This window comes from Synchiropus splendidus, chromosome 5 (assembly GCF_027744825.2).
Source record: "Synchiropus splendidus isolate RoL2022-P1 chromosome 5, RoL_Sspl_1.0, whole genome shotgun sequence".
Classification (NCBI taxonomy): Eukaryota; Metazoa; Chordata; class Actinopteri; order Syngnathiformes; family Callionymidae; genus Synchiropus; species Synchiropus splendidus.
In genome coordinates this window covers 27,059,651-27,085,639 of record NC_071338.1, presented here as the reverse complement: position 1 = coordinate 27,085,639, position 25,989 = coordinate 27,059,651, and the positions used below count along the sequence as shown (strand labels likewise).

At 40.7% G+C, this 25,989-nt stretch overlaps 1 protein-coding gene across 2 annotated transcripts in view; it reads left to right on the top strand.

The window, feature by feature from the left end:
- The window catches only part of zfhx3b (zinc finger homeobox 3b), a 309,986-nt gene that overhangs the window by 64,570 nt on the left and 219,427 nt on the right, over positions 1–25,989 (top strand). For both annotated transcript variants that reach the window (XM_053864694.1, XM_053864695.1), the window contains one exon: positions 20,189–20,318. The gene's annotated coding sequence lies outside the window, so the exon portion shown is untranslated. The remainder of the gene's footprint in view (positions 1–20,188; positions 20,319–25,989) is intronic.

The following is a 25,989-nucleotide window of genomic DNA, read 5'->3' as shown; positions in this document are numbered from 1 at the left end:
AAATTCTAAAGCTAACCACAGGCGAAACCAATGCTAATGGAGTTAGTTTATTGTTTTGGATGAGCAGCTGAGTTCTGCTTTCAGCAGCTAACAGCACACCTGGACCCCAGATACTCATTCCCTGGACATGTAGTCGAGTGAAAAGAGGAGCGGTAACAACACGGTATTTAAGAAGTGATGAGTGAAGTTTACATTGTTAGTTCGATCTGTTCCTTGTTACTTGATAAGGGAATTAAAAACTATTTATTTTAAGTTGAACATGTTGTCTTTTGTATTGTTTATTCGTCAATCGGAAAAATCGGTATCGGTATCGGTATGTGCGCCACCTATGCTGGTACTTTATTGATCTGATAGAGTTTTGAGGGTGTCCCCAGTTTTAAGCTTCATGGTACACATCATGCTTGTCTTGTACTCCATCTGTAACGACAAACAAAAACCTGATCCATTACAAGTGTGTTGTACCCCAATATTGGTTGTTTTAAACTTCCTTGTCGAGGTCACCTACTTACAGTGGTTGCTGTTGAGATATGTGTGTGTGCAGGCTGTGTTATTGGCTCTGTCAGAAACACAGAAATTTCGGAGGCGCAGTGGAAACTTTTGATGAGACCGAGCATCCGCACACTTTGATAGATTGGCAAAGCAGTTTGTTCTCCCAAATTTAACAATGATATATCATTATCACAACTTTGGAAGAAATCCATAAAATCAATGGGCCTGCCGGTGGAGCAGGATTAGTATTACTACCATGCTGAGAGTGTTCAAGTGCCTGCGTATGGATCCCAGTTGAGGCTTGGATCAATGGCATTTGTGGACACTAAGCTCAATAACAAGCCATCCAAGAACTGGTTAGAAGAAAAAAGAAAGAGATGTGAAAAGCAAATTTGCTGGTAGAGAAGCTAATATCCTGTGCGCGCCTGGCTGAACATGAGCTGTGTGGCTGCTGGTGAGTGAAGAGGGAGTGGAGGGCAGAGGATGGAAATAGATGAAGTGCAGAAATAATAGAGAAACAAATTCAGCTGGTCTCATTGATACTGCAGGACAAGGAAGGAGAATATAAATGACCTCAGAGGATGGGAAAATGTATTGACTGGCAGTTTTGCTTGTGTCCTCTCAGGCTGTTAGCAACAAATTTTAAGTCTGTGGGTTTTTTTTGGAATAGCTTCCTTGTTTGGACCACAACAAGTGACATTTTCTTTTCTCAGAATATGTATTTTGAAACATTGAACAACTCATACACACATATATTTAATATGTGAGTCATGCGCTAACCTTCCCATACTGATCGGGACCCTGTTTGAAATGAATTACCAAAAATAATTGAGGCCATTTTTTGTCTATAATATACTTTACAACACTCACACACATACAACTGATGCACAGCACAATGAATTTCTTACAGGTGGTTGTTTTCTGTTACACACCAGATCAGGGTTGACATTGTGCTCTTGACCAACCACTGCAAAGTCTTGTCAAACTTAGCCTTACGGAGATGATATTATAATGTTTCTAAAACTGTGTGTAGTGAATTGAACAAATCGCAACCAGTGAATGATTTTATTATCAGTGATGCTTCTGGTTATTTGGGCTTTCTTCAGATTTCACAGTAAAATGACTCAACAATACAAGTGTGGAAGAGTTTCTATCAAAAATTCCAGACAGCTGGTGGTAACTGTGGTAACTACACACTGTCAGTCATGTTCCGGAACACCTCTGCATGATATAAATAATTGAGTAAAATAAAAATAAAATGCCTGTGTCATTATGTATTACAGTGGGATAGTGTGCTCAGGTGAGGTATTCGTCTTTATGCATTTTTAGGGTTTGTCCCTTGTTTTGCTTTTAATGTATTGGCTTAAATGAGCAAGTACACATGGAGAAACACTACATGTGTAGACACAAATGTATTTGCTTCTTGAATAAAGTTGTGACGGAACACTAACACTACTTGGATTCAGCACATTTGTGATCTGATTTTTATAATATTAAAACCGGAGTCTTTTCTGATCTAAGCAAACCCAGATTTCATTTTTCATCTTTTGTTACTTAACTCAATTCAATTTGTTAGGGGAAAGTTAATAACTTTTTACCATACTTCAGATGATGGAATGCATTTTTATAAGGATGCATGACTAGTAGACATGGTCGATTATTATGGACTATTAAAATTAGTTGCAGATGTGTTCATGAGTTGATCATATATTGGACTATAATCCAGAACTCGATTAGATACTGCTGAGGCTAAGGGACCATCGGGTCAACAATCTACTCAAACCGTATTTTGACCAACGAAAATGGCCAGTTTCAAAACAGCACTATACGTTGTGTTTACAACACGACACTCAGATATGTTGCCGTGTTCGTCAACCTGTTTACAGACTAACAGAGTAACAGAGTCTGTGACCAGTCTACGACCAAAATAGTCGCTGATTGATGACTTTTTGGATGAAAGTTGGTGATTGACATTGGCTGCTGATCTGAGTTTATTTTGGGAGTATATAACATTTAATGTTGTACATTAAGTTATGTCTGTAAAATGTATAGTGGAGTTATGCAAGTCATTTGTCAAATGAAACCTATTCATCTTGTTTTGCTATGACTCATCCATGTGAGACTCAAAATTGAGAAAAAATATGATTATTGACATGCAAACTTGGGGCAGACCCAAGGCTTTTGGGCAAGAGCACTTTTAAGACTGCACTCTTGTAATTGGAAAATATTTCTTTAAATCAACCGCACTGGTGTATATGGCATTACATACACGCCTTACATGAAATCTATCTCAACAGATGTGTGGTTGACAGTACACAAAGATGTGAACGGCCCCTAATAAAGCAGCCCAATGAAGCTGTGCTCTTTTAATGCTGGCCATTAAATGCAGCTTGTTTGGTGTGTGTAAATCTTCTCTTTCAAAGGTGGCAAAGAAGTTTTTGACAGAGCAGTTATCACAGCATGTCAAATTGCTATAGCTCAAGAAATAATTTAGATTCCCCCCTCTTTTTTTGAAAAAGCGCTGCTGCGAAACAAAAAAGAAAAAAAAAAAAAAAAGAGAGAACTCACCGCCCTAATTTGCCTTGGCAGGGTCCCTCTGCGTAGGGGGTCTGCATGGACCGAGAGGGCTTGGCAAAGTGTTATAAGATGAGAATGGGTGATATTAGTGCATGTGTGTGGAGGTGTGTATATGTGGGAGGGGGTGCAGCAGTTGCAGGGCTTTCTTTCTCCGGGGGTGGCAGCAATTTTGCCTAAAATACTGCAATTGTCCCTGAGATTGAACGATGCAGAGGGGTAATACTGATTTTGTAGTCTATTCATTATCTCCTCCTGTATTTACTTATCTTTGTCTCACTCAGACAAACTGTGTTTAATGGGTCTTGTTCATGTGGAGAGGGTTCTTAGCAGAGATTTATGCTGTGACATGGTTGGGGAGAGCTGAACTGCAGTTTAGTTATAATGTTTAGAAAGCAGTATGAGTGGCAAATTAGCACTTCATGCGTTTCATTTGTGTTTCGAACTGTATTAGATCCCTGAATTTTTCACCTAAATTACTTTTCCCAGCATGCTGCTATAATGTCTCCTTTTGGATGCTATTTCCAATTCTGTTGTGTCAAATTAGCATGAACAGTATGACACCATTATTTTGAAAGATACATAATTATATACTGTTCTTACAACCTGTGCCATCGCAGTTAACGGCTTTATTTTGCTTTGAAAAATAAATCTTCTCATAAATGATTCATATCTGCTGTGAGATCATCTGACAAGCTGTAATAAAGCAGCAGTGGAGTTCTATTTACATTCACATAAATGCAGACAAAGGAAGTTCATATGAAAAGAATTTTTCTTTTGTTTGCATCACAATAAAACATGGTTGTCATTGTCCCTCCCAATGACTGTCACATAGGATTTACAGGTTTGTTTTTTCTAGCATCTAAGAGTTTGACATAATGTCACGGCTGAAGGGAATTACTCTCTGTGTCACTGAAATACACATGCAGAATGTGTTGTCATCTGAATTTGATGAAGTAGCCGCAGTCCAAAAAATGCGATAACAACCTGTTCATAAAGTCAGTCAGGCCTGTACAAATAAAAACACTTTCATTGCCATATTCTGCTGGTGGCATTCATTTCATGTTCCTCCTTTTGGCTCTGTTAATTGCCCTCCCATTACTGTACATTTTCTTTGTAAAGTTACTATGCATTTTTGAGCGTTTAATGACATTAATAACAATTTTCTCTTTTTATAACAAGGACTCAAAAACTGGACTTATAGAATTAAAATATAAAATTGAGTTAAGGACAACAACATACTACAAAACAAACATGGCGACTGTGGAACCTTTCCCCTTTTGCACCAAAGACGAAACAGAGGCAGCGTTGTCGGAGGCGGTGGTCTGTGAGGCCATTAAATATATTGCGACTGGAGGATGAAGAATTTCCATCGTTCTTAAGTTTTCATCGTGTGTCATTAGAGCCACATATTGGGTAGTAACACCAACACTGCCCCCCATGGTTTCTGGTGGTGCTGCTCCATTTGGTCCGTAGGCTTTGTGGGAACATGCAGAAATACGGACAAAATGAATGCCAAGCACGGACAGATGGCGCCATCCATATCCAAATCCGTATGGAATGTTGAGCAGAAATGGGCCTTTGGAATGGTTAAATGTAGTATAGGATTGTTTATAAGTGGTTCAGGATTAACTTTTTCAGGTGCCTCGAATGATCACCTGGCAGGCCACCTATTAAAGTCATAGGCCACACACGCAACCCTTGGGTTTTGGGAGTTGAGCAGTTGAATCCTAGGTTGTGACATTCATGCTTTAAAGTGTCATACCACAAACTGTATTGCGTAAGTGTGGTAGTTAATGTGAACAATGTCAGCGGCCGCAAATTGATATCTAAAGCATTTTCCCTTTAATATTTTAAACCCATGACTAGTCTGTTAATGATCATTTTCCCAAACGGCTTTGGGTGCCACATTATTCCAATTCAGTTCATTGAAATGCCTGGGAATAGTAATATTCACCATTTCTGTTCATTCAAACATTTTCCTTAAAAGTAGATTGTCTCCTAGTGGCAGAAGCAATAATTTACTTCTCTATATTGAATCATCATTTTCATTTTCATGTACGGAGTTTGAAGAAAACACTGTCAGCAAAAAAAAAAAAAGTTAAAGACAAAAAGACAAATGAAGTTCTTCATGCAGTAAAAAGTCTCTTGCTTTGGTTTTGTGCGTGGATTCATGATGGAATACGTTCGGTTCTCTGCAGATACAGAAAAGTCGATGATAGAAATTAAACATATCCTCAGGGCATGTCCACATCTCTCTTCCGTCTCTCCAGGAGTATCTGTCAAAGATTTGAATTTTCAACAAAAGCCTCTTTCTCTTACTTCCAACTTAATTACTGATATTTCAGTGTAATAGGTCCCTGATTTTTGGGCCGATAATTAGGTGGATATTGAAGCAGGCCTCCAGGGGTCTCAGGTCTGTCGGATAAGGAGCAAAAAGATGAGGAGAGACAGCATCTTTTTAAATTATTCTTGGGGACCAGTGCTCCAAAGCAGCTTATGCAGCTAAGACCTGGTAATTAAATTATAATTTCACCTGCTGAGGGTGGAGTGGCAGACCCGGACAATACTGGGGGTGGAATAGCACTGACAGGATTTACACTTAATGAAATAATAAAGCAACACTTCCAAGGTTTCGGCTTGTGGAGAAACAGATGTGTCACCACTCTTGGTCTTTGTTTGTCTCCTGTTTTTTTTTTTTGGTCTGCGGTGCACTATTCAGCCAGACCTTATTTCTTCAATTCTTTGTTTGAATCGCTTTTGGAGTTGGAGATTATCATTTTCCCCAGTCATTGTTTACAATCAATTGCCTACACTCGCCTATGCAACTTCTCTTGGCCTCCAGTTGCCACATCTATGTCGTTTTCTGTGAAATCATAAATATATTTTGGAGTCATTTCCCTTATTTACACATTTACAGCAGCGCATAGCAATAGGGAGCGAAACAGGTTTGCAACAATGTATTTTAGACACACCCTCCACTGTAACAATAACAATACCACAATCCATTCACCTTCATTCATGCGTTTGGAGTAAATGCAATATGCTTTTATTGTATTGTATTTTTCAAAACTCATTCCATCGACTGTTCTGACTTTTGCCTGCTGCCTTACTATATGACTTAACATTAGACTTCTGCTCATCCCACCTTTCTTCTTCTCAGCAGGTTTCCTTTCCTTCTTAAATGACTGGCACAACAATGAAAAACACAACAAAAAAGAAAAAGAAAACACAAAAACATAGCTGACTTTTGAAAATGATGGTTTGTGTCTTAATTTCTTCACGTCGAAAGCATCTATCATGTGATCAGTGAGCTGTTGTTATTGCTGTGAACATTATTTTCCTGGCCAGTGGGCTGCTCTTCCTCCATGTCTGTTGTGCTTAAGATGGATGCCTCACAGCGGAGGGAAGAACCATGCAGCGTTCCTATAGCCCTGCATTTCCACAACCTCATTACAGAACCCCCCCATCCTGCCACTTCCCCCCATCCCCACCGAAATCATTCCTCTCTGCAGCTGCCCCACTCCCACCACTTACCCAAACCCAAATTTGCCCCCACCCTGGAAGCCTCAGCTTCAGATCTAGCCCCTGCCAGCTTGACAGACAGGCCCAGTTAACAGTCGCTGTAAGCCAGGAGTGAAAGCTGAGCAGAGAGGTAAAATGACTGGACCGCAAATGACGGGTGTAGTTAAAATAGTGAGCCGCAGAAAGGCTCCAGGACAAAGAAGTGGTGTGGCACTGTAATAAGCAGGACGAGGGAATGAAAGCGTAGCTTCCTGTTTTCCACTAAAATCCTCCCTCAGGCAAACAAAGAAATTAGAAACAATTACTTAAGACAGCACTTCCCTGCATTGAGGTTCTATTATGAACGACAGTAATACATTATTGAAACAATTCTTTCACCCCCTTAGCAGTTTAAATTGACACTGTATGGGAGGGATTCTTGAATTGTAGATGTGCTGAGGGAGGCCATTTTGTTTGGTGCCCTTCTGACTGATTTGAATAGACGCAGAAGGGTCCCTGGCGACGCTCTTCAGCATCTATGTTGCTTTTTGATGACCACCAACTCGATGTCATCCAATTAAATATCCTCTTGGACGATGAGAATTGAAGGCTATCGGTTGAAGAGTGTATTCATTTAAAACTACTGAGTGACAGACAGAGGGTGCACCACAAACCAAACTAGAAAGTGAATGATAATAACCCATAGTTAGACCCTCAGGAATGAGATATTTTAGTTCAGCATATGTATTTCTGCTCTTCCCCTCTGCCAGTCCCACACTTCTCTCCCCTGCTCTCCCTCTGTAACCCTCATTCCGCCCTCTATCTCTATAGGTATTAAAAGGATTATCAACGTTGCAGCCATAATTACAACCAAGTCTCCACAATTACTGATATAGATCTTCAGGATTAATCTTTGTGTGGAGGTTCCTTTCAGGCGATATATGTGTGTGTAATGCATTCACAGGCTGCCATCTTGATTGCCTGCATCTGACTCTATAAACCACAGACTCATGTAGGCAGTAGAAAAAAGTGTTATCAGACCATCGGATGTAGCTCCACTGGACCTCTCAAATCTTAATAACCCAGATGTCTATATTCCGCTCTGAAAGTGTCCTGTAACATGATTGAAGGGAATCACACATTTGTCTCGGTTGTAGGAGCATCGCGCTGCTTTACTTCCCTCACCTCAGATGTACTACTCCACAGGTCAGTTTTTAAAGGCTGATGATGATGATAACTTTGTCTCCAAAGACTTTGGGATTTTTATGTCCAAAATGTCCAAGAAGTGGTCTGACTGATGAAAGTCAGTCATTGGTTCATCTCTTCTTACCCCTGTGTCACAAACAAAAGTGCTCAGAAACTCATAAATATTCAGTTCTCTCCACCCTGTTCTGTCTGGAGACTCATGGAGTGCTCGACCTTAGCATTCCGCCATGGACATGGCGCAGATCTGAAACTCATGAAGCTACTTGACTGAGATATGCAATGTTCTAATCTGATGATGGGAGTCTGACTGCATTCTTAAAGAGGAAGCGGGCGTCGTCTTACAGGTCCAGTATGTGTCTCTGATCTTTGAATTTCCGTGCATCAATTATGGAACATCTGGGTGATCTAAATATAGCCTCTTCCACCACAGGACACAAACATCTGTCTACATCAGCTGTGGTTAACTCGAGGAGTAAACTCATGTGTAACTCATGCAATATTTAGGCGACAGACGCCCAGAGCTCCGATGGGGACGGACATGTCTCTATTGCTCAAATGGCATGACTGACCGGGATCTGGTCCATGGAGAGATTTACCAGCGCCAGCAGAAGGGCTTGCATGTTTCATGCAGTTTAAATTCCATATGACTCGTTTGATACATATTTCAACCATGTTTATTTTAGTCAGATTGGCCTGTATTTCTCATTTTGTTCGGCTATAAAGTCTGTTTTGAATGATGAATTTGACAATTACAGTGAAAGATGGTGGAATCAAGCAGCCAAAATAAGATTATTCAGATGGATCTCTTTGAGATCAGGTGACTTCCAGGAGTCGTCCTGAGTAGAACCGCGCCTCTGTATTCTGGACATGTACTTGGTAGGTAGTGTCCAACTGGGAGAAGGTAGGACATGCCAGAGAGGTTATGTGTCTTGGTTTGTCCTGAAAGAAAGTATAGGGTCTGATCTAATGCTTTCAAATTGTCTTGGACTGTCCCAAGATTTTTCTGAACATTTTTGACATTATATTATCGAAAATAGAACTTCTTCTGCATTGGCTTTATTCTTTATTCTTTCAGTTGAAAATGATTTTTGTTAATCTTGCAACATCACTACATAGGTTTACACAACAATATCATCTCATTCAACATCTAGTATTTGGGAAAAATATGTATATAACAAATGGAGGGTGTTTATGATGATGCCATGCCACCTTTGTCTTATTTTTTTTAAATTAATTTATTTTTTACTATTATTATTATTATTTTAGGTGTGCGGACCATTTACGTAAAAATACTAACTTTGATCCAAACTGGTCAACATGTAGTTCAAACTGACAAGTAAAACGTATCCGGCTGACAATTTAGTTTTTCAATGCTAAAGATTAAATGTACATTCGTTTTTCTGAAATAAAAAGATATGTGATTTGTGGTTTACATGGATCTGCCGTGTTATCAGACGATCCTGCTGAAGTTGTTTTTTCATCAGACCCAGCGTCCGTCAGCATCACATGAGGCCTGGAATAAATTCCTGGCTAATTATCTTTCTGCTGACAGAATTATTATTATTTTTCTTCCACATAACAAATTAGTTTTGACAGATGTAGTGAGGGACAGTGGCAACTTTTGTTCCTGCCTTTGTTTTAAGAAAAACAAATATTTTGGCATCCAGTTAAAAAGAATTTCTGCTTCTGTGCTTTCAGCGCTGATCAAAAGATACTGACACGTGCGGCGTACCAAAGTTGAAAGTATTTTGCATGTTGGTGATTCTCTTTGTAAGTGTAGTTTTCACTCCAGCGCTGAACTGGTGTTTCAACTTCAGGCAGCCGAGTCAAAGGATGTTAAGTTAAAACATCTAGTGGTGCCATTCACTTTGTCTGGCTCACTAATGATATCAGTTTCCAATAAAACAAACGTGGCTGCTTCTTTGCATCCTCAAAATCAATATATTGTTTTCTGAGCTGAAGCGCTGACTTGCATCTAATTTTCATGCAATCTATTCTTGACTTGGTGACCTGGTTCAACCACTGCCTTGCCCTGTGGCGCCCTCCCAGTCTGATATCTGCATCCATATCTGTGTCACCAGTCTGACACCGTCCGTCCTCCATCAATAAACATTTGGGGAAAGCAGATTTTTCTGGACTGAATAATTTATAGTGCGTGATTAGAAACTCAATCTGGACTGAAGGATCTTGTTGCTTGTATGTTTGTCGCAGAGGTTTGCCATAAAACCCACACCGATTTGAAAGAGCTGCACCTTAGGTTTTGTGGTCTTCTGCTGATGATTTATTTCGTTTTTAACTTTATTTAAAAAACTTAAAAAAACAAGATTTCATTGTATAAATGTTGCTCACAGATAGTGAGACTCCATTAATGTGTTGTTTGGTTGCATACCTCTCCTGGTTTTGTAGCTGCAGCTTCTTGTTAAGTGGTGGGATTGATAGGCTGACCCTTTAAGAACCTCTATCATCTCCTCTCTTCACCAAATCCAGAATGCAAAGAGATGAAGTAATGAACATGTCCAGTGATAAAGCAAACAGCTTAGAAAATACAGCGGGTTCTGAATCTGAAAACCTGTCACTGTTTATGAAACAAAGCGCAAGTGTCTGCCGGCCATGCCTGTCCTTCACTGAGGCTGGCGTCCTTCTCTTTGTTTTCCACGGGGACCGCGAAGAGCGCATCATGAACTTCTAATCATGCAGTTGCTTTGAGTGGGTTTGGGATGAGCAAGGGGTCTTATGTTCATTAGCACAGTGAAAACGCCCGAAGGCAAACGCGGACTGGGGGTGATGGAAGGCGAGGGGTTAGGGAGGGTGGCTTGTATGGAAATTGACCAGTGTGCTGTAACTGTTCATCTAGCGTGGGCCTTTGAAGTGTGGTGTTCAGCGCTGCAGCCGGCCTTGTTCTTGGTAATTGCCTAAATGATCTCCATGGAGCGCTGGGTTGTGTTACATCTGAACTAATCCAGCAGCAACCCGCTGACTTGACAGGGAGTTCTTTGCCAGCCGATGCCACCCCACCCCGCCCTCCACACAACAGCCCATGTTCCATTCTCCCTGGGCTGTTTATTAGGCCAACGCAGCAGGGGGTGGCATGGCCGCGATGTGGGTTCTGGTGCAAAGGGAGGGGGTTCTGTTTGTTGTCGGGATGAAGGCTTCACTGCTCTCCATGTGCAGCCTCATGCTTAACCCGCACTCCTTGACATCGTACCCTGCACTCACCCCATTGATATGTAAATGAAGATCAACCATGTTTGTAGATGAGGGAGGAATAATTAGTCGGGAACACTTAAGAGAAACAACAATAATACATGGTCTGATCACGGCTTAGGAGTTCACTGTCATTTAAGCTGCTGCTGGCAATCAGACGAGGCCGATCCATCTCCCCACAGCAGCACTGCAACTCTGGTGGGTGGTGGGGCATCCACAACAAGTACAGTATTTGGCCTCCTAGAGCCTCACCAGGGTTTCAGGAGCCAGGGGAGCACGGAGGCCAAGCAGAGCCCTAGGCCAAGAACATCGCCTGGGTTAGAGAGCACTCTGATATGCAGGGAGGTCAGAGCAGAGAGTGAACCAGAGAGGAAGTAATGCAGATACCAGGAGAGCTGAGCTTTACAGGTCCTGGAGGAAGAAAGCGCACCGTAGCACGTCCATGAAAAGACTATTAAGATGTGATCATTTGTGTGTCTTTTTGAAAGGAGAAGGAAACAGTGAATGAAGTATTCAGGGTCCCATTGGTACTGTACACTACATAGCTAAAAAGATAGAGATATTATTGAATCGCAATTTTTAGCCCTACATGAGCTTAGATTAACTCAATAGTTCATGACATAATTATGCAAGTTAAGTTGGTTAAATAGGCGAAATCATGCGGGGTAGTTTGGTGGGCAAAACCTAAGCCTCAGTTTGCTACACATTGAAAAGCTGTAATTGATCAAGGTGAAACTCCATTCAACAACTGAAAAGGCAAGTTTTGGAAGTCATGATGGAGCTTTTTCGGTCGGATCTCAAAGATTTCCACAAGTCATTAGTTATTCCTCAAAAACCAACACGTTCATTTATTTATTCTTTTACCGACTTGCATATTTTTAGATGTAAACATACGGTACATGTCCAAACAGTCGTGACCTCTGCTACTTACCTAAAAGAAGTTATTGGGGAAAGGCGCAGTTGCCGGCATTAGCTGTAACAGCATGTAACACATACACGCATGTCTCCACATGATAGTGTCCCGGTGCCAGCCGTGATAAAGATTCCCCCTGCCGTCATCCCAGGACAGCCCCGGTGGTAGGGTATCAGGTAGACCAAGGTCCCGTATAAAAGCGGCCTCTATGAATTATAAATTATAGGCCACAGGAGCCACAGCCTGTGGGATACAGAATGGGGTAAGAGGGACCGTATTCCCGGAACAAAGAAAAGGTGAAGGGAGGGGGTAAGGTGGTGCATTTGTATACTGTTGTTCCTCTGACATTGAGAAAGCCATCAGTAATGATCTTAAAAGCTGTTAGGGTGGGTTTTATGGAGCCGTACTTTGTATCCACATTCGGCTATGTTGTTTGTAAATGTGCCTTACTAATAAATTGTGACATGAGTAGAGGCCTTTCAGTTTGGAACATATGTGTTCCAGACTAATACAGCTGCTGACCTTTTACTGCATGCATTCAGAACTTAATGTGGACATTTATTAAATTTAAGTCCACATTGTCGTGAAAACAGGCTGACTGCAGCTGGACCAGTGAATTGAGGATTATTTTACCGTTGTTGGCTAAATCCAGTGTGTGTGTTGTGTTAGTGATGTGTGTGTGTGTGTGTGTGTGTGTGTGTGTGTGTGTTGTGATCTAATCATGCTTTCCTCGTGGAGAAATCTTTTCATGTCCACCTAAGTTTCCTGTAAATATCATCGTAGTAATGCGAATTATTGTTGTCTTTCTATATTGAGAGGTGTCCTTCCATTTAAAACTACCTCTTAGGTTTTTATTCGACTTGTCCTTGTGCTGAATGCTGCTGTTAGACTCTAATTTCCCATCTTGGGATCAAAGTATATTTATCTATTGTCAATTAAAATAGTTAATATGCATGAACAATATCTATTTTCATTCATAAATTTAGTGGGTGTGGCTAATATTCCAGTACTTGATTTTATCAAGCCACACTCAAAAATCGCGATACTGTATCAGTATTTTACGACTACTATATCGATATATTAATTAAATACTTCAATATGTTTGTGTTTTTGCATTCAGTGATGCAGAGAAAACTTCTTTGAAGTTAGATTTATTTTAGAGGGTATTGGAGATGCTAATATGCAAACCTTGGCGTTGCATTACAGTAGGTGTCTTTTTTTGGTTGGTCAGTTGGTTGCAGGCAGACTCGACTCGGTCCGAGGTGATTGAATAGAAATATTGTTTTTTTTTTCTCTCCCCGTTTTGTGTGCAAAGCGGGGCATGCTGATGAAAGCTTGATTGATATGGTGTCAGGCACTCTGTGATGGATTAAATTGTGTGTGCAGATGTTGTGGCCCTGGCCAGTCATGGCTTTTGCTGCCTTCTGTGCCAGACGTTGCAGCAGCAGCTTTAAGAAAATTTGATTTTCGCAGCTCAGAAACACACGGCAGCCCCTTTCTCTCCGCTGCCTGACTTCCATTTAGTTTGAGAGTGCACAAGTGATTCTTTATTGGATGAAATCTGCGCCGGATTGGATAAAGTGTTAGAGCGCTGAGCCATCTATCACTATCACCGCCCCAGCTCCAGTTTCATTTTAAAAGAAAAGAATGAAATCAGAAAAAAAAACTGAAGAAGAAGAAAAGCAGACAGCCATAGGATGTCGAAGATTTGAAAATGAACTGTGGCAAGGGAAAAAGATCTTTCCTCCAGCAACAGAGTCTGTTTCCTCAGTTAGAAGATACCAAGCCCCTCTGCTCTGAGAAGCTTTTGTGACTTGATAGTCCAAACTCCTCTGTCTCACCGCCACACATGCTTCACATTGACTGGAGCAAACTGACCATTTATGTGGGTCGTTTATGGTACTTAGCTACGGTTGGAACATAAATGTATACTAACCACTTGCATTTCACTTTCGAGACATGCCTGTCCTTGTCATGTCCATTTCCTGGCCCCTGTCTTTATGTCTCCAAACCGTGCAGGTCTCAGAACAGTCCCATAGAGCTTCCTCTTCACTCATGCTGCCACTGCTCTCACATGGCTCACAACGTCAGTTGTCTCCCTGCTTTTATCCCTGTTTCCACAAGGATGCAAAGGAGGGAGTTTTGATACTTATTGAATTGATAATCATGAAAATACTAGTTTTCAATCATGAGACGTAAATTTCACTTGAGCCAGCAGCCGTCCTCATCTATTCCATCAGGTGTCTGAGCAGGATGACCAACTTTAGTTTCGAGGGAAGCAGCCTTTCCGTTAAAAACAAGCCAAAAACCACCATGATTCTGCCCACTTCCATGTAGCATATTGTGTTTTCTGCTTGCTGTGCTGGCATGGTGGTTTTTATTTTGCTTACATGTAGCACAAAACCCCAAACATGACTTTTGGTCCTACTGTTCAACTTTCAACTGGAATGGGTCATAATATAAAATCAAAATTCACGTTTTTGCACTTTAAATCGTGATAAAAATTATGTTGATCTTGTCCCGATAACGTTTTCCATGTTGCAGTAATTTGGCTACGTTGTGATAGCAACAACAGTTGGTTAAAAATGAAACGCATGCCAGTTCAAATCCCCCAACAACCAAGGTACACTGTGTCCGAATTTCTCCCTCTTAGTGTTGAGATCATATATTGCAATAAATTCTCTTGCGCCACACATTGGTAGTACGTGTTACAGTAGTTGTCAGGTTTGAAAAAGCCAAGATGTCGTCCACATTAATCTGCCCAGATAGCAATAGTAGAAGAAGAGCCAAGGCCCGAAGTAAGATGCGCTGAGCAGCCTGCATTGCAGCTGTAAGACGCCCAAACATCACCTCAAAGCAGTCAGTTGACACACGTTGGGGTGTTGACTGCATTTTAGACTGGAAAGTTTGAGTTAACAAGATTTGAATCAAAGCATGTGTGCCAACGTGTTAGCTAATGGCTATGTATATCTACTCCACTCATCGGAGATTGATTTGGAGTTTATTGTGAATGTGTTTTAATATCTTGAGTTCATGAAATGTTTCCCTCAAATGTTTGTGTTATAGGGCTTCATAATTGTGTCAAAAAGTGATAGCTAGAAACGTGATGACGGTCTGTGGCGGCTGTTTCTATTCATTTTTTTCTGCTTATACACACCAATAATTACAACAACAAAAAAAAAAAAAACCTAGCCGTCAAATATTTGTGAATTCCTGTTCATAAAATGTAGATTTCGAAGAAGTGCTGTCCTCCATGTTTCCTTCGCAAACTTGCTGGGTCTTTGTCACCGCCCTATTTGCTTCTTCATCCCGTTTTGCTTCCAGGGCTCAGGCTTATGACGTCATTTCCTGTCCGCATGCGCACATTGGTATTTCATGACGTCATTTCCTGAGTATATACTGATATTAACTGAGACCTCGTAGGCAAGATAGAAAACTGCAAGCAAATTGCACAGAAAGTTTCCAATTACTTCATCTGAAATCTTGTTAAAATATCCGAATATATGTATCCGAATACAAGTCAAATGTAGTGATATATATATACACCCATGTGCGCATGTGGACAGGAAATTACATCTTGAAATACCAATGTGCGAATGCGGACAGGAAATGACGTCATAAGCCTGAGCCCTGGAAGCAAAACAGGATGAGGAAGCAAATAGGGCAGTGACAGTCTTGCGACTTGGTCGCTTCCTACTTAGTTGGGTTTTGAATCGTAATGAAACTACTAGCAATACTAAATGCTAACACAACAGCGCGATTGAGTGTGAGCTTGAAGACCTTTCTATAAACATCATCGGAGAAGAATATATTTCATGATGGAATAGCGGTGGCGTGTTCCTTTCAGTTGTAAGGCAAACTAATCATATTGTGTTGCCGGAAAACACTATTGGTATATGCAGTAGTCATGACTACTTGTACATTTGTTTTTTGGTACACAGGTTGTAAGTGTGGCGTAGTAGTTATTAGCACAATGTCAAGTTACAGTGCTACACGGATTTTTTCTAATAATAAAACGTGGATAATAAGACTTTTGCAACATTATAGTTGAGTCTAAATCTGTGAATTAGTCACTTGTTTGTTTGCTCACATCTGACCATTACTCTGCCCATACATTTTTAAACACCGTCCCTCTGGTTACACTGTCTGTCCATTAGTGATCTGCTGCATAAAGCAAATGGTCACGAATTTACCTCAGGGCGATGCAGAGGAGCTCGTCGGAAGGAAGAAAGAGTAGATAAAAGAGCTGCAGAAAATTGCAAAAGTCCGATGTATTTCATTTTATCTTACATAATTCATTTTGAAATGCATCTCGGATGATGTAAATCTGTTCAGAGGCGTCTTCTCTTCCAAGCCTTTACCCTTAAATGTCTCTGTGGTTGCCGTGTCCTGAGGCAGTTTGGACCCACTAGTCTTTCCCATTCCCAGCCTTAATAAATCATTATGGAGCAGAGCTGCACTTATCACGCTGGTCTGAGACCTCTAATGAGCGCAGGGACCACGACTTCACGCAGCCACAGAAATATTTTATTAAGAGCACGTTTAAACACACCGCTCATGGATGATTGACCGCACTGGTGTATCATCATATCTGCATGGCGAAACCACAAACTCCGATTGCCATGCGTTGGTGAAGTTGTCTGCACCGATTCAGGCATGTGTGTCTGCTAGTCAGACTTCCACGCTCAGTTGACTGCCCTCTATGGACTGCTTGGATTATTTCGGGGCCTTTGATGACTCCTATGAGGCCCAATGACCTTTGCTCTTATGTTCTAGTTATGGTCGCTCTTCCAAGATGGAAGAACGTACAGTATCCTCATAGAGTTCATGAGCTGACAGCATGACAAAAACTGACCATTCAGTTAACAAAACCTTCCAGCTGTCTATTTCAGTCATTTAATTCAAGCATAAAAATAAATCTCTGTTAAAAATCTCAAGACTCAATACCGCTTTCCTTGTTTCATTCAATCTGAATTTAAGAGCTTCTTTATTTCAACTGAATACACATTTGAACAACAACAAAACACTTCTCTATTCAAACCTCTTTAGAACTGTAGTATTAAGCAGATAGTGATTGACAAGACAGTAGATAAGATTTATTGAATGAAGCTGTCGCCCAAGTATGTTTCAAGAAAGTTCTTCCTTGTATTCTCCCTAATGAATGAATGCAATTTCTTAGTAACGTTGAAGTATTTTGAGGCACAATGAGCAGAAGAAAAAGATCATATCGCAGGTTAAGGCCAGTCTCTTTGATACAGACAGACTATCATTAAAGAAATGCTCAGGCTTTCAGCCCTGAATCCACCATTCAAAGCTACCTGACCTGGTATAATGGCAGGTACATTGTTAATTCATCATTTTTTTAATAAGTTGGAAAATTGCTTAGACCACCGAACAAAGTCAAAATGAGCAAGGACTCGTTGGCGCTAATAATAAAAGGTAAGAAAGTCTTTCTTTTACATTCCTTTTAAGTTTCCAGCGTCCAGGACTAAAGAAAAAAAAAATCGTTCTGCAGTTGTTTCATCTGAGTCTTTTCTTCCCAAGCATGGAAACAGAGGGCTGATTAAAGATAACTAAAACAGACCAAACTACTACTCCTCTCTCTTCTCTCCTTCTCCTCTCCCACTTTTATTTTTAATGGAAGTTGGCCCTGAGCTCGTTTACCCAGGAACAGAGGGGTATAAATGTTTCAAAATTTTTGCAAAAAAAGAAGAAGGGGAAGAAAATGGAATAGAAGGAGGAAAAGATGGGTAATATGAAAAAAAAAAAAAAGATTTTAACGTTAATAATTCATAGAGAGGTCTCTCAATCGCGCTTTTCACTCTGCTGACTGGTGTTTGACAAAGATGCTGTTCTTTTTCTCTGTTGGGCTCCTGCGAGGTAAATGTGGTGCAGTGCAGATCAGGCCCAGATAAGGCCAATATATGAGACACTTACCAGGGGGAGTGGGAAACGGTATTACCCAGGCAGAACAGAGGGGAGAGAGCAGAGCATGACTGGATCAGAAACAAGGTTAGAATGGCAGCAGAGGCCCTGGGGGAAGCCAGGCAAGACAACAACTCTGACTGCACACTGATTGTAGCACCTTGGGTCACAGGCACCGTTGAGAGGGGACCAAACGACATTTCTCCTGAGAGGGTGTGTTTGCTTAGCTGATATTGGCAGTGTGTGTGTGTGTGTGTGGGTTGAAATCAATTGGAAAGTTCCTAAGATCTACTATGGCGTTTCCTGAAAGAGACTGTGATCATGTGTCTAATGAATTCTCACCAGGAACACAGGTGGGTGTGGCTATTCCTGTCACTTTAACAAGGGTGCATTTTTATGATAACCGTGACATGCATGCACTTTGTGAGGTAGCACTTGAGCGGTTGAGACAACATAAACACAGCACAAATAGAATTGAAGTTCAAAACCTGTTGAGGTAAAGGTCACATTGCTGTCTTGTAGTACAATCCGTTGCTGTGCAATAAAATATACTATAGATAATGGACTAGTTTCCCTGAAAACGTGTGTAATGATTGCACTTTTCAGTGTATTTTTGTGCATGAGTTACATCTACTGTCAAACACATTTAACTGCGTCTCAAAAAATGTCAGATAATGTTATGCTTGTGTTATTATTCATATTATTTATGGGAGGCAAAAACAGGGACTCAGCAAAAGGCAGTAGTGGGTTGATGTTTCACGTCTTTGGTAAGGAGAATAATAGGATCCTACGCTAAGTGTCGTCAAAACACCCAAATTCAGAACATTCAAGACACACTATTTGATGACAAATCCACACAGCCGATCAACTCCCCCAGAACAGATTTAATGTAGTGCTATATTGTATTTTATCATGTTCAGTTCACAAGGACATTTTTGTCATTTTTCTAATACATGTTACAGCCATATGTGAGGGACCACAGCTGTCGCATTTTAATAAACTACTTATACTTAAAGGCTGTGAATCCATGTGCATAATATATTAGTTACTTATTCATATCTGTCATAACTATGCTGTCAACACTGGCTCTGTTGATCGAAAGTCAAACCTGCAACCTGGTTGGAGATATGCTCCGAATGTCCTCCATCCAGATCCTCCCCAGACACATGTTGACACCCTGTTTGAGGAAGCTCTCTCTGATAATATCCCGGTATTGATCATCTATCTGTGATGATGGCTGTGGGAAAAGTGAGCCGAATTCAATTTCTAATGATTGTTAATAGAGAATACTAGATGGCTGAGCCTGCGATCTGTTGTCGTGGGGGTGAGGCTGCTGGGTCCATAGTTCACCAAAGGTGAGAGGCCCTCCTTCCCATCTGTAATGCTGAGAGTCAAGTTCAGCCAGAGGGTCTATGGGGGACTGGAGGTCCGGAGTGATGTCCATCTGGATCAATCTGCATACCGAGTCTGGCCGACTGTGGCAGCGTCTCCTGCCGGGAGACCATGGCTGAAGGGGACGCTTGACTTGTGGAAATGTGATTTTTCTAAGCAGCAGAGAACCTGAACACTGGCCTTTATATTTGCTTAATGAAATGCAAATTGATTTTCAGCATCCCTGTCAATTCTTATGTGCGTTATATTGATTTGACTAACTGTTTGTATTGCCTTCAAGAATAAAAAAAAAACAGTCTCTTCAAATTCATTCTTAAAAAAACAAAAACAAATTAGCATTTTAATATTTTTGACTCTCCTTAGTGGCTGATGGTTGCTTGTGTTTGCCTAGAGATATATTGTCGATGTGCGTGTGTGTACGAAGCATTCATGAGAGCAGCGTGAACCTTGTCCTCCCCGAAGGTGTCGGGGGCCCCGGCACGCTGCCGCTGCTCATATGCATCTCTTTTATTGTCTATTGTGTGTAATCACACTCCGGGTTCTTCCCCACTGCAGACTTTTGACCTTTTTTATTTGGCCGTCCATTCTCAGCTGCCCCTCAACCAAACCTACATGTGAACAGATGTGCACGGCCAGGAAATGCTAATGAGGCTCTCTGATCTCTTTTCAAAACCAATATTAAATATGTTAAAATGCAAGGATCTGTTTGGCATCATATACATTTTTAGTCAGGTTGTGTTTGCTGTGTGTGCTTTGGTCCTCAGTCAGGGTCGGTGTGCGCACGTGTGCGTGTGTGTGGAACATGTAAGCGTGTGTGTGATTGTGTGTCCTAGGGCCAGACAAAGCATGGCAGTTCCCCCCGTCACTGCAGAGGCCTCAGTGTGCGAGTGTGTGATCAATCTCTAGAGGACCAGTCATGGTGTCAAGGCGGCCGTGACTCCACAGCAGATCTGACTGTCTCTCTTTCCCCTTCCCACCCAGCCCTTCTTTCGCTGGCCAGCCGCCGCGATGCCAAGTCAAGTGCAAGCCAATTGAGTCGCCATCTTTCCTGGAGTTAATTTATGCAAAGCACCAGTGGAGGACTGACGCCAAAACCGACTGCTCCAAACAGGTACCTTTTTGGTTCGTAGCATCTTCTGCTGCTTTGTTGACTGACATGTTTGCAGACCAGTCAGTCTCTCGCACTTTCCCTCCTCCCATTGACACACACACACACACACACACACACACGATCACACACGTGCGCACACACCATGTATAACTTTTCTTTGCGTTGCTGAGAAGGGTTTGCGCTTGCTGCACATGTAGTTGGGGGTTTGTAGATTTACAGGTGGAGAGTTGGAGCAGAGACATGTTTTGTGCTCTGAGGTGGCAAATGTCATATTTTTGAAGTTGAAGTGAGTTGTCTTTACCGCTCTGGGCTGTACCAGGTGCTTCTACACCTCTGATCGACTTTCTCAAAGGTTACAGCTCTTCTCTTTTCTTTGTGATTTTGTGTTTTTGATGTGTTATTTCTTGCTGGGGAAAACGTGTGGAAAACCGTGATGATTTTTAAGCACTTAAATCTGTGTTGGTGCCTTGGAGCTATTTTTTTCCTCTCCAGATATTTTAAATCAAAATATGTTTACATTATGTTTTGGTTGCTGCTTTTCAAGACAACAATGGCAAAGTTGTTTACAAGGATATAAAGAGTATATTCATATCTTATTATCTGTATTTTCAGGCACTTTACGTATGAAATTTCATTGAGTTTGAAATGCCATTCTGTACTGTATATAAATATCTATTTATAATTGTTTAAAAAAAATCTTGACATTCTGAATAATTTAATGGTTTGCCCAAAATAAAAAGGAAAAATAAAAGACACAAACAAAAACACAAATATACAGTCATCATTTTGACCCTTTTCACTGCACGAGTTCCATCAACATTATTCAACATGCGTACTTAAGGCAACACCACAATAAGTAAAGTCAGAGTAGATGGCTAAAAGTTACAAAGAAATAAGGAAGGGTTTGTATAACTAACTTCTTGCACGCACTGCACGTCAATAGCTTGCCAGATAGCGGTTTCCCGTCAGTGCCTTGGGTATATTCCAGATGTGTTTGTTATGTTTAATGACATGGAATTTCAATGGACTCTGGGATTCGGTTTTTAAAGGAGCTATTGTGCAGTTTTTCCTTCAGTAATGGCATGTCACATAGTCATTGAGTAGCTTAGCATCAAATTTAAATGTTTGTATTTCCAAGTTTACAAAATGACCACCTCGCTTGAAACACTGTTTACATTGAAAGATTGACAGGCGGTACAAAAGTGGCGGATGGGCCTTGCATTCTGCTCTGTTGCGGACAAACAAAAATAAAATCGAGGCAAGTTAGTTGCTGCATTTCAACACAGTAGTTAGTGGAACGTCGAAACCTGATGACGTCATACTCCTGATTTGAGAAGCTCTGTCACTGTTTATGTGTCCAGATGCTCTCTTCCTCCCTCCTTTCCTGTTTGCCCTCATTCTTGTCGTGGACATAAAGTTCTCAGTTTTATTAATCTAAAAGCAGTTTGTAGGAGTTTTAGCATGCGACAGAAGCGTCATGTTCATGTCCGGAAAATCTCAGTCTCAGTCTCATTCTGGCAGGGCCATTGAAGTTCCGATTCAGGTTAAGTGTGAGTGGTCTTCCACAAAAGCTGGACATGTCTGTGAAATGGTCCACAGTGAAATGTTTGCAAGGAGACTCTTGCAGCCACGCCGACTTGAAAAACAAGCTTAATCCACTGAGCCTTAGTAGAGAGATCTTCAGGAATACGTGGTTCCCTCCCTTACACCCAAACACACATTTCTTCTTCTTTCAAGACAATAGTCAGCCATGGTTGAGAGTCGCTCCCTGCAGTCCGACAAAGCTTCAACATGGCAGAAGAAAACTTTGAGCTAATTCCATTATTTGAAATCGTCGCAAAGAATTCCAACTTTCCTGAACGAAGCCTGTGAGTGATTGGAGGATGCAGACCACAGGCTCTTGGGTCGGTCATTGCAGTTTGTGTTGCGTCATTTTGCTACAAATAAAAGGACACTTCCTGCTGGATAATCCCAAGTGTTCATTGTGCTGGAGTCACCTCAGTTCCTGCAGTATTAAAGCATACAGCACTTTTGGACGCTTTGCTCTCAGGCCACCTGTACAGGCGCTATACTTCCTTCTTCATTCATGTACCAGCAAAGGTTGTAGCCTTGTGTGTCTGGGCTTCAGCGAGCTGGAGCAGGAACACTGTAAGTTCTGCTGCTGCTGCAAATGGGTTGTTTGCATTAAAGTGTTTAATCATATTATACTTGACAATGGATTAATCCATATTAGCAAGTTCATTTTGGATAATGCTCTGATCTGTCACCTTGCTGGCGATGCAAACAGCTATCAAGCAACTTCTCTTGCGTTCTTCCTCAAACAATCAATCCCTGGTACATCCTGGTACAGTCCCTTCACTTTGAACTTGATGCCATTGTTTGTCTTGTAACTTTGTTTCCACAAACCAAACTGTGCCATTCTCAGTGTCTGACTGCTCATGTTCAGCACCAGAGTTTGTAGTTTCATCACAAGCATGAAATCTCTACATGAATTAATGCAGTTAAAGATATTTTCTCTCTATCATTGTGAGCCTCCATCCTGCAAACTGGTGTTTCATACTTAAACACATTAGTTTCCCATTTATTAGACGAGGTGACCCAGTGTGAAGTTGTACCAAACTTAATTTTGCGCCACACGTGCACCCGTGCGCGGGGTTAATGGCTGACAAATTAACCCCTGCGGCATTATCTTACAAATGGCCCACAGCAAATGATAACCTATAATCAATATCACCAATTACGTGTCAGACAGAGGCTATTGGCCGTGACCTGGCTCTCACGAAGAGACTTTCGGTGGAAACAGGATCTCTTCCGTCTATGTGGACGCAGGATGTCTGCCCTTTTGATGTCATTACAGGCACCTGGGACCGCTGATCCTTCACCTCGCTGCATCTCGTCTTTTCTTTAATATTTTTATCCAGAGCGCTTCTGCTCCCCCACTGTGCGTAATCCATACTCCAAAGATAGTTAAACGGCGCTAAGTAGTTTATGTGAACATAACAGAAGCAGAAGGTTTCCAGGTCGTAAGTCATGAAACTGTTGTGCAACTGGAGTTGCAGAGTTGTACTGCTCAGCTCCACTGAATAATCCTCTGGCCTTTTGAATGTGTGTAAAGTAAAAATTGAATTCTACTAAAAAGTAGAATGCTGATCAGTACTTGTAATAAACTGGGGCTATATTATGGTTAAAAAAAAAAGTAGATTAAAATGGTTGCGCTTAACCTTAGTGCAAACCATCACCTGATATCAAAGCATACTTCGACCTTGACTATTTCCCTCGCTGTGTTAAATTTGTGCACATTTCTCTGCATTTAACAAAACAATATCTGAGTCCACAAGCTGCTAACCTGAATGTGAGGTCAACTAGGTAAAGGGACCTTTCACATTCACTTGCTCTACAACATGTACCAAAGACCAAAAAAAAACATTTCTGAATACTCATCTGTCCCTGTGGTCAAGCACCTGGAACTGACTCAGAAGGAAACTGGGAGGGATTTTACACAAGCGCTGGTGGTATGTGAGCCCACAAGCAGTGTTTATTTTGGTGGATCTGGATTTGAAGGCATCTTACTTAGTCAGATCCAAATGGGTATCAAAAAAGTCTTCTGCTTTTTTTCCTGGATGCTTAAATCGCTAGGAATCTACACCTTTTGCTTCTTCCAGGACCCACACAAACTAAAATATTAATATAGTCACAGTAATTTATGTTTTGAGAGATTGTGTACTGTATCCAGTCTTTGCGATGAAACACTGTTGGAACGTGGCATTCTTCTGCATTTTTATTTTATTATTATTGTTTTTTTATACTACAGTAATTGGGATGATGCACCTCCATCATAGTATTATGTAAATAAACACTCTTCAAAGTGGTTTAATTTAAGGAGAAAAAGTTGATGGACTCAAACCTGATTTTCAAATTATGTACCTCTTTCATTTGATTTTAATAGCTTGAATGTACTCTTTATTTGATTGAATTTTAGATTCTGACATCAGAATTATTTTGGCACAGTTTGCATTTTGATTGGTTTTAGTTGGTTTTAGTTTGGTTTTGTTAAGAAGAACATATTGCAATATTTTTTGAGAGTCATTCGGTATGCTAGAGAGAAATTCATGGTGATCAGTTTCATTGTGTAAATCAGGTGATGTTCAATGAACTATATTCATATGAATGTTTCCTCTCATTTGAAGCATTGAGACCTGAGCTGTTGGCCATTGAGCTTTGAGACCAGCGTTATGATCCTACACCCAGTGACCCCTTTGAAGAACAACTGAATTATCCACACGAAAACATATGGCAGCATTAGGAATCTTTGTAGTTTGTGCAAACACTTTTCAATTTCTTTACTCAGCTGAGGGCCTCCATGGTGGTCTCACATTTATTACTGTCGTCCAGCACCTCGAAGACTCAAATTTGTTCCGTAAAACCAGGCTATCCTGCAGATCATTGATGGTGGGACGATATGGTCTAAATCATTATTCAAGGCTGACACCGACAATATCCTGTAACCAATAGTGAGATTTTCAGCATCTTTTATTTTTCACGTTTCAGCATTAATACTGATTGTGATGTGTTTAAATTCATAATGAATGATTCCATTTCATTTTTTTCTGTTCAGTCCTCAGCAAAACATTTTCAAATACCTCTGTCAAAAAAAACCCCCCACACACACATATATATTTTTAAAATTATATATAATTTGCATTAAAATCTTTACATGTTCAGTTATTAATTCAATGACTGATTATTCTAATGATCACTGTATGGTTGTTGTTAATGGTTACCTTATGTTATTTTAAACGATTTTAAGACATTAGTTTGTTCCAATTATTTCTACAGTATCTACTCATAATAAAACGCATTAATGAACTTTAAACCTTTTTTTTTTACCTCTCATCCATGAAGCAAACAAAGAAATAAAGAGTTTTAAAAAATCGCTTTAAGAATATCAATTACGATTGCGAGTTGAATGTTGCACATTAATTTCAAGGAAGTGATCCCCATGAAACCTTTATTTCGTTATGAAGTAGAAGTGTAGTGAAATTGTGTGCTTGCCCTCCAACAATATTTGTTAGCGAGGCCTCTAACTGACTACTTTTGTTTTGGCCTTGGTGATTTCTTTGTTTGAAAACGTGATACTTCATCATGTAAATTAAATCAAAGTGAAGAATTACAAGAAAAGAAAAGAGAAAACGTATATATATGTGGGTTGGCCTTGTCTATCGTTCACGTCCCATCTATTGTCATTTATTTTGAATTAACAATCTATGTATTAATAATTCACAATTTATTTATTTTTAATTTAAATTGTAATAACACGATAAATATTTTGCCGTGTGGGGAACTGTATTTAAATGCGCGGTATAAAACCTGGGCAATTTTAAGTGACTAACTGAATGAAAAGAGAAAGGCACCAGTCCATCTGATGTCCCAATTTTGGACCCTCTGTGCACAGACCTTGAACTTCACCGAGCCCGTGGTTTGGGGGGTTCAAATGGGGGATGGGGGGGCGACTGGGGGGTCAGCCATATGCTCCTCTGACGCCCATGTGAGGAACACTCACCCACTTAATCTAGCTCCTTGGTGCCTTTGTCTTGTTTTAACCTGGTTGGGATATTTTGTATTTTCCAGCGTGAGGCCCGTGCAGCGACCTAAAACACCCTCACTCCAAACC